The sequence below is a fragment of the Pongo abelii genome, chromosome 4 (assembly GCF_028885655.2).
Source record: "Pongo abelii isolate AG06213 chromosome 4, NHGRI_mPonAbe1-v2.0_pri, whole genome shotgun sequence".
NCBI classification, from domain to species: domain Eukaryota; kingdom Metazoa; phylum Chordata; class Mammalia; order Primates; family Hominidae; genus Pongo; species Pongo abelii.
This window is the reverse complement of record NC_071989.2, coordinates 73054625-73062885: the sequence shown is the minus strand read 5'-3', so window position 1 is coordinate 73062885 and position 8261 is coordinate 73054625. Positions and strand designations below refer to the sequence as shown.

Sequence of the window (8261 nt, the reverse complement as noted above, 5' to 3'; positions counted from 1 at the left end):
CTCAGTGGAAGCTTTATCATGTTTTTCTGACAATTCATGAGATTAGTCAGTTTATAATTCAGGTGGTGGATGAGGACATCAAAAGACAGTTTTCTTAAAGAGGATGTTTTTCTTGATAAGTTCTTTGTTGTAGTTAGGAGTTTGTACACAAAGGATAAAAAAAAACATGTCTCTGCGACCATTGAAAATTACAAAAACAATTGATTTTATCAAATTTGTTAAAGGCATTGTTTTAGAGCGTAAGAAATACAAAAAATTATTAGCTGGGTGTGGTGGCATTCACCCGTAGTCCCAGCTACTCGGGAGGCTGAGGCAGGAGAATCGCTTGAACCTGGGGGAGGTGGAGATTGCAGTGAGCTGAGATTGTGCCACTGCACTCCAGCCTGGCGACAGAGAGAGACTCCATCTCAAAATAAAATAAAATAAAATAAAATAAAATAAAATAAAATAAAATTAAAAAGATAATGCTTTATACACGTAGATCAATTTGTGTTGAGTGTTCCTGCTGTACCAAAAACAAATTGAATTCATTGATCAGTTAAAGATTTTAAAAAGCAATGCTATTTCATGATAATGTCCCAATGTAAATTTGGCTATACTATGATTGGCAGTTTGGCTTCTGACCTCTGCCCTGACTGAGTGGGATTGAAAAGCATCGTATGTTTCCTGCTGCAGAAGAAGTCTGAAGAAGTTGGTAGCTATGGGCAAAAGAACCATTCACCAACAGCTCTAATGTCCTCTGTCTAAGGCAGTGGTCCCCAACCTTTTTGGCTCCAGGAACCGGTTTCGTGAAAGACAATTTTTCCACAGATGGGGTGTGTGGGGATGGTTTCATGATGGAACTAGTCCACCTCAGATCATCAGGCATTACAGTCATAAGGAGTGTGCCACCTAGATCCCTCTCATGCACTGTTCATAATAGGGTTCACACTCCTATGACGTTCTAATGCTGCGGCTGATCTGACAGGAGGAGCTCAGGTGGTAATGCTCACTCCCCCACAACTCACCTCCTGTTGTGCAGCTCAGTTCCTAACAGGCCACAGATCAGTACCAGTCCTCAGCCCCGGAGGTTGGGCACCCCTGGCCTAAGGCATTTTTGTTTAGTGATGCAGAAAGGGCACAGGCAGGGAAGTCCATGGATTCTCATTCCTGCTACTTACTTACAGGTCAATCTTGCCCAAGTCACTGAGTCACCTTAATTCTATAAACCTCAATTTTCCAGTTAGCAAATGGAGATAATAACAATGCCTGCTGAAGTCTCTGAATTACTGTTGAACTCACATAAAGCATATGTACATATGTTGTAGAACTTGACGTCATATGCCTAAATCAGAGTCCCACTAGTTTTCCTGAACCAAAAACTAAGAGGCAAAGATATTTCCTACTGCAATAAAGATATTATAAGACCCTAAAGCCTAGAAACCTAGCCTACCATTCTTCATCCCACATAAGGTAATGTATAATGGGCCATGTTCTAGGTTAGCACAAATGTGTGGCTATTTCTTCAGGCCAACTCACATTTGGAAATAAAATCCGTAAGACTCGAGTGAAACAGAAAAAACTAAGTCTGGAAAATGATTGGTTACTATTTGGGATGAGCTCAAAAATTCTGTTGAGACTCTGGGGAAGTGCTTCCTAAATTCTTGTTATCCCTTAAAATTATGAATAATAGCCATATGAATTCTTTTCCTGAAAAGGCAAAGACCCTTCTCTTGCCAAAACTTTTCACGTCGACGTTGTTCCAAAAAAGCAGCTATAAGAATGTGAACCTCTTAAATGTTATTTCTTTTGTCAGTATTCAGAAAGAAAAGGCTACAAAATCTGTTCAGCCTCTAGCCCCATCTAACCAGAGGCACCAAAGGAGCAAGGAAACACAATCAGAGACCCGAGCTGTCCCCTTGAGAAGCCCTGGAAGTAGGCTTCTGCCTTTAATATTGTTTATCCAGTAGCTGATCATATTGCCAGAGAAAAGAGCCACGAGACTCCTTCTCCCATAGTTTGTCATTGTCAGCAGGCATTTGGCTGTCAGCAATAAGGAGCTTTACTATTGCTTTCTCTATTTTGTTCTTAACACAATTCAGCAATGAACTTTCTACCTAGGGACTCTGAGGCAAGCACAACAATCTTATCAATAAATCCCAAGATTTCTACCCCTTACTCCATTTTCTAATCTAGATTTTCAAAAATAAAACTTTGCACCATTAAGGGTGAGTTAGTTGTGAAAATTAAATTACTTAGATTCCATTCAGAACATAAAAGTTTATAGCTCTTAAACTAAAGAAAATAGCAGTTCCTCAAGACTTGTAGACATCCCTTGTCCTTGGCTGTCACCGCCAGTAGTGTTTCTTGACTGAAGACTTAAGGCATGAGCTAGACCAGATCTTAGAAATGCTTGTTCCCTGGTGCCATAAAGAAATAGCACTTGAACATAAATTTAATTTCCTCAGCAAGGTCATTTTTACTTTCTGCAGAAAGGGTACACTCGCCAGCAGTTTTGCCACGAGAGTACACCAAACGAAGGAGACAGGGTCATTTATAACCTGACGAGTCCACCCTACTGCTGTGTCTGGTTTCCATTGGCTGGAATGGGACCTCACATTCTGTATTTGTCCCAGTTGGCTAGCAACTTAGAACTTTTTAAAAGAGGCAAAGGCAGAGGAGAACAAAGAAAGGAAGAAGTAACTTGTGGAATGCTCAGAAAGGTAAAAACACCTTCAAATAAGGAAGAGAAACAGGCTATGATCTAATGCTTGCTTGGACCAGTATAAGCATGCCAGTTCAAATATTTAGGCTCAATTGTGGGAGCTAAGAACATAAAGTACCTTGATTTCTTTATTATGGCTAGCAGATATTTAAGAATGTTAGCACAAGTCTTTGAATAAATTTGCTTCTAAGAGAAGTTACTATTTATTCCTAATTAGATGGGGAGGAAAGTCTTTGAAGAGGAACCTCTACTTTACTTTTTACACCAGATCATCAGGTTTTTGCTACTGTTGTCATCCATGGGCGATCAAACCAAGTTCTTATGAGCCGTTATTAAAAATCAATGACCTCCATTATCTCTATTACTGTTAAGACACATACATTCTGTGAGAAGAAGCAGAACTTGGATTAAAAGCATGGACTCTGGAGTTTAAACTACCTCAGTGTTACACTTAACCACTTGTTGATTTAGGACAAGTAACTTACCTCTTTCTGTGCACATTTCTTAATATTATACATCTGTAGAGTAAATATAATAATAGGTCCTACCTTATAGAATGAAAACGTGTAAAGTACATCACACAGTGCCTAGCACTTAACACAGAGATCAAAAACACCAGCAATCATCATCATCATTGTCATCACCATTACTATTGTTAACTACAGAGATTGATAGAATCAAATATTATTTTCATTTATCAGAGATAAAGGATTTTTTTGAAAACACACTTTAAGTTTGTAGCCTTAATAAAATCTCCTGTAATATGTTTAATATTGTTCAAACCTGAGATTTTTGAAATGGTCACAGATATACTTGCACATGTAAAAGCAAACGCAAATTAAACACAAGAAGTCTAATTCTTTCTGTTGAAAACTAGGGAAGAAACTTCTTCCTTTTCTTCAAGCATTTACTTTAGAAAACTTGTAAGTTCTTCTCTATCTTTTTGAAATGTAGGTAAATCTTTCAAAAGCCCAATAATCCTCTTACTACTGTTACAAACCAGGAATGTCTTTCTCAGGGACCTGGGAACTATCTCTTTGAAATATAATTGTGATATTGTGATTTATAACAATAAATATATATTTGATCCTCCTCTTCCCTGGCATATAACCCTTAAAACCCTTGGGATATCCAGAGTAATGTCTTTTTGTGTGCTGATGAGCTGCCTGATGACTGTGGGCTCCTGGATAGCCTTGGGATTGGGACTAGTTGCCAAAAGAACCAACCATATGATCAGAGGCTTGCAACTTTCAGCACCACTCCCTGACCTCCAGGGAGGAGGGATTGAAGGGTAAGTTGATAACCAATGGCCAATAATTTAATTAATCATTCCTATGTAATGAAGTCTCCATACATATTCAAAATGACAGAGTTCAGAGAGCTTCTGGGTTGATGAACACATCTATGTGCTCAGAAGATAGTGTATCTCAAACCACTCCACAGGACAAAGCTCTTGTGACTGGGACTCCTCTCAGCCTCACTCTATGTACCTCTTCATCTGGCTGTTCATCTGTATCCTTTATCATAGCCTTCATTATATAATAACCTAGAAACTGTAATTAAGTGTCTTCCTGAATTCTGTGAGCCATTTTAGCAAATTTTGAAACCCAAGGAGGGCATCATGGAAACCTCTGATTTGTAGCCAAGTCAGGTGAAAGTTGTAGGTAACTTGAGGATTCACCACTTACAAATGACATCTGAGTTTGTTCCATTTTCTTTATAGATATATTGCTTTATTGAGTTGGTTGAATCCTAAAGTAATAGATACATTCCATCTTTTATAAATAAAAGTAAAATAACTGATTTGCTTCTCAAGGAACTGATTATTAGAAAAATAGTTCAAATGTACAGGTAAATATCTAGCTATAGAAAAGCCATCAGCCTTACTTCATTTGAAGAGAGGCCGTGTGTGTATCCAGTACCAAAGGCAGCACAGATGAGGCAGAAATCTAGAGCAATGGTTCTTAAATTTTATTGTTCATCCAGATCACCTGAATGGCTTGTTTAAACACTGATTTCTGGGTGCCACTCCCAGAGCTTCTGATTCAGTAGGTCTGGATGAGGCTTAACAGTTTGCATTTCTAACAAGCTCCCAGTGATGCCAGTGTTTCTGATTTGGCTACCACACCACTGAGTAGAGCATTTCCCCATCTATACATTCATTCTACAAATATTTACTTAGTGCCTACTGTGTGCCAGGGACTCCTCTATGAGCTAGGGACACAGCATTCAACAAAATGGACACAAATCTATATTCTCAAATATTTTATACTGAGGAAGACAAACAGTAAACAATATAAACAAATAAAATATATAATACACTGGTAGTAAGCACTAAGGAGAAAAAAAAACCATGATGTGAAGGATATGTGCTGTGTTGGGTATAGTGTCAAAATTTTGATAGAAGGTGAGCAGAGAAGTTTGCCCTGACAAGATATTTTTGAATAAACCCTAAAGGAAGTGAGAGCCTTGTTCATAAAATATCTGGGGGAAAGCATTTAAAGCAAAAGAAAAAGGAAATATCCAAGCCTGAGGCCAGAGAGAGCCTGGCATGGTCAGAGAATTCCAGCATGGGTTTACAAAGTGATGAAGAGAATAATAAGAAATAAGGCCCCACCAGGCATGGTGGCTCACACCTGTAGTCCCAGCACTTTGGGAGGCCAAGGCGGTTGGATTGCCTGAGCTCAGGAGTTCGAAACCAGCCTAGGCAACATGGCAAAACCCTGTCTCTACTAAAAATACAAAAAGTTAGCCAGGCATGGTGGTGGGCACCTGTAGTCCCAGCTACTCAGGAGGCTGAGGCAGGAGAATCACTCGAATCCAGGGGGTGGAAGTTGCAGTAAGTTGAGATCATGCCACTGCACTCTAACCTGGGCAACAGAGGGAGACTCTGTCTAAAAAAAGAAAAAAAAAAAAAAGAAAGAAATCCCCAGAGATGAGGTGGAGGTGACCAGCACAGAAGACCTTACAGGTACTATGTGATTATCATCGTGTGAGTGAGATGAGATGCCTTTAGAGAGTTTTAAGCCGATTAAATCGAATTTATATTTTAATAGCATTACCCTGAATGCTCTGTTAAGAATAAAAAGAGAGGCAAGAGCAGATGCAGACAGGCCAATGGGAAGGCTAGTGTAACAATCATCTGGTGAAGTTTACTTAGTGACCATAGGCATACAGTGTACTTCAATTCAGTGGTCTAGTCTTTCTAGCATGTGTGTCATGATACAGTTAAGCCTCCACATAATCCTCAAAATGGGGCCCAAAATATTAATTGCATAAAACACGTAGTCTGGTTACTGCAAAGTTAATGAGAAAACAAAGGGCAAAAAAGCCATTGAAACTTAGGTAGAAGACTTACTATACACAGAATTGAGAGCAAGTTTCAATAATCACAAGGCAATTGCTTCCTAAGCCTTCTCTGGTTTCCTGCAGAAGATAAGAACTTTAGCTCATCCCCATGCCTGCCCCTATGACCGCCATCTGGATGATAGCCTATCTGTTTACAGCATGGTTTATTGAATATTTTAATCCCACTGTGAGACCTGCTGCTCAGAAAAAAAAGATTTCTTTCAAAATATTGCTGCTCATTGACAACGAACCTAGTCACAAGAGCTCTGATGGAGATATTTGAGATTAATGTCGCTTTTATTCCTGCTAACACAGCATCTATTCTGCAACCCATAGATCAAGGAGTAAGTTTGACTTTCATGTATTATTATTTAAGAAATACGCTCAATAAGGTTATAGCTGCCAAAGATAGTGATATTTCTGATGGATCTGTGCAAAGTAAATTGAAAACCTTTTCTAAAAGATTCATCATTCTAGATGTCATTAAGAACATTTCTGATTTACGGGAGGAAGTGAAAGATAAGCATTAACAGGAGTTTAGAATAAGATGATTCCAACTCTTATGTATGACTTTGAGGGGTTGAAGACTTCAGTCAAGAAAGTAACAGTAGATGTGGTGGAATTAGCAACATAACTAGAGTTAGAAGTGGAGCCTGAAGTTGTGACTGAATTGCTGCAATCTCATGATAAAACTAGAATGGATGAGAAGTTGCTTCTTATGGATGAGCAAAGAAAGTGGTTTCTTGAGATGGACTCGACTACGGGTAAAGATGCTGTGAATATTGTTAAAATGACAAAAAAGGATTTAGAATATTTCATAAACTTGGCGGTAAAACAGCAGCAGGATTTTAGAAGATTGACTCCAATCTTGAAAGAAGTTCTACTATGGGTAAAATGCTATCAAACAGTATCACATGCTGCAGGGAAATATTTCATGAAAAGTTGTCAATGTCACCAGTTAACATTGTTGTCTTATTTTAAGAAATTGCCACAGCTATCCCAAATTTCAGCAACCACAACCCTGATCAATCAGCAGCCATTAAGGCAAGTCCCTCCATCAGCAAAAAGTTTTAAGACTTTCTGAAGGCTCAGATCATTGTTAGCCTTTTTCAATAATAAAGTATTTTTGAGTAAGGCATATACACATTTTAGTCATAATGCTATTGCACTCTTTGACTACAGTATAATGTAAACATAACTCTTGTATTCAGAGGGAAAACAAAAATTCATGTAACTCATTTTGCTGTGATATTTGCTTTCTTATGTTAATCTGGAACAAAAATGGCAATATCTCCAAGGTATGCCTATATGGAGAATCATATTTTTATATTTATAATTTAAAAACCCACCTTTACAAAGGAGTCTTTTATTATAGTGCTAGTATAATGATGTGGCCAATATATCTGAAGAGTAGATTTTAAATGTTCTTACCACAAAGAAATGATAAGTATGTGATGTGATGGATATGTTAATAATTAGCCTGATTTAATGATTGCACAATGTGAAACATGTATTATAGCATCACATTGTTTCACATAAAATTTTTTTTTTTTTTTTTTGAGATGGAGTCTCACTCTGTTGCCAGGCTGGAGTGCAGTGGTGTGATCTCGGCTCACTGCAACCTCTGCCTCCCGGGTTCAAGCGATTCTCATGCCTCAGCCTCCTGAGTAGCTGGGATTACAGGCACGCGCTACCACACCCAGCTAATTTTTGTATTTTTAGTAGAGACGGGGCTTCACCATGTTGGCCAGGATGGTCTCAATCTCTTTACCTCGGGATCTGCCCACCTCAGCCTCCCAAAATGCTGGGTGGCATTACAGGCGTTAGCCACGGTGCCTGGCCAATGCATACAATTTTTATTTTTCAATTAAAAATAAAATTTAAAAATCTATCAAAGACAAATAAATGTAAAAAGAAAGCCTATTTGAAGTGACTGAGTACCAATAAATATTTTATTACCAAAAAAGAAAATGTCTTTATATATATATATATATATTTTTATTATACTTTAAGTTCTAGGGTACATGTGCACAACGTGCAGGTTTGTTACATATGTATACACGTGCCATGTTGGTGTGCTGCACCCATTAACTCGTCATTTACATTAGGTATATCTCCTAATGCTATCCCTCCCCCCTCCCCTCACCCCACAACAGGCCCTGGTGTGTGATGTTCTGCTTTCCGTGTCCAAGTGTTTTCACTGTTCAAT

At 38.4% G+C, this 8261-nt stretch overlaps 1 long non-coding RNA gene across 2 annotated transcripts in view; it reads left to right on the top strand.

The window, feature by feature from the left end:
- Nucleotides 1-2648: 2648 nt before the first annotated feature.
- The window catches only part of LOC129059279 (uncharacterized), an 85691-nt gene continuing 80078 nt past the window's right edge, over nucleotides 2649-8261 (top strand). Inside the window, exon 1 of one of the 2 annotated variants that reach the window (XR_010140157.1) lies at nucleotides 2649-2702. This is a non-coding gene — a long non-coding RNA (uncharacterized LOC129059279). The remainder of the gene's footprint in view (nucleotides 2703-8261) is intronic. The other variant, XR_008525073.2, reaches the window with a different exon arrangement.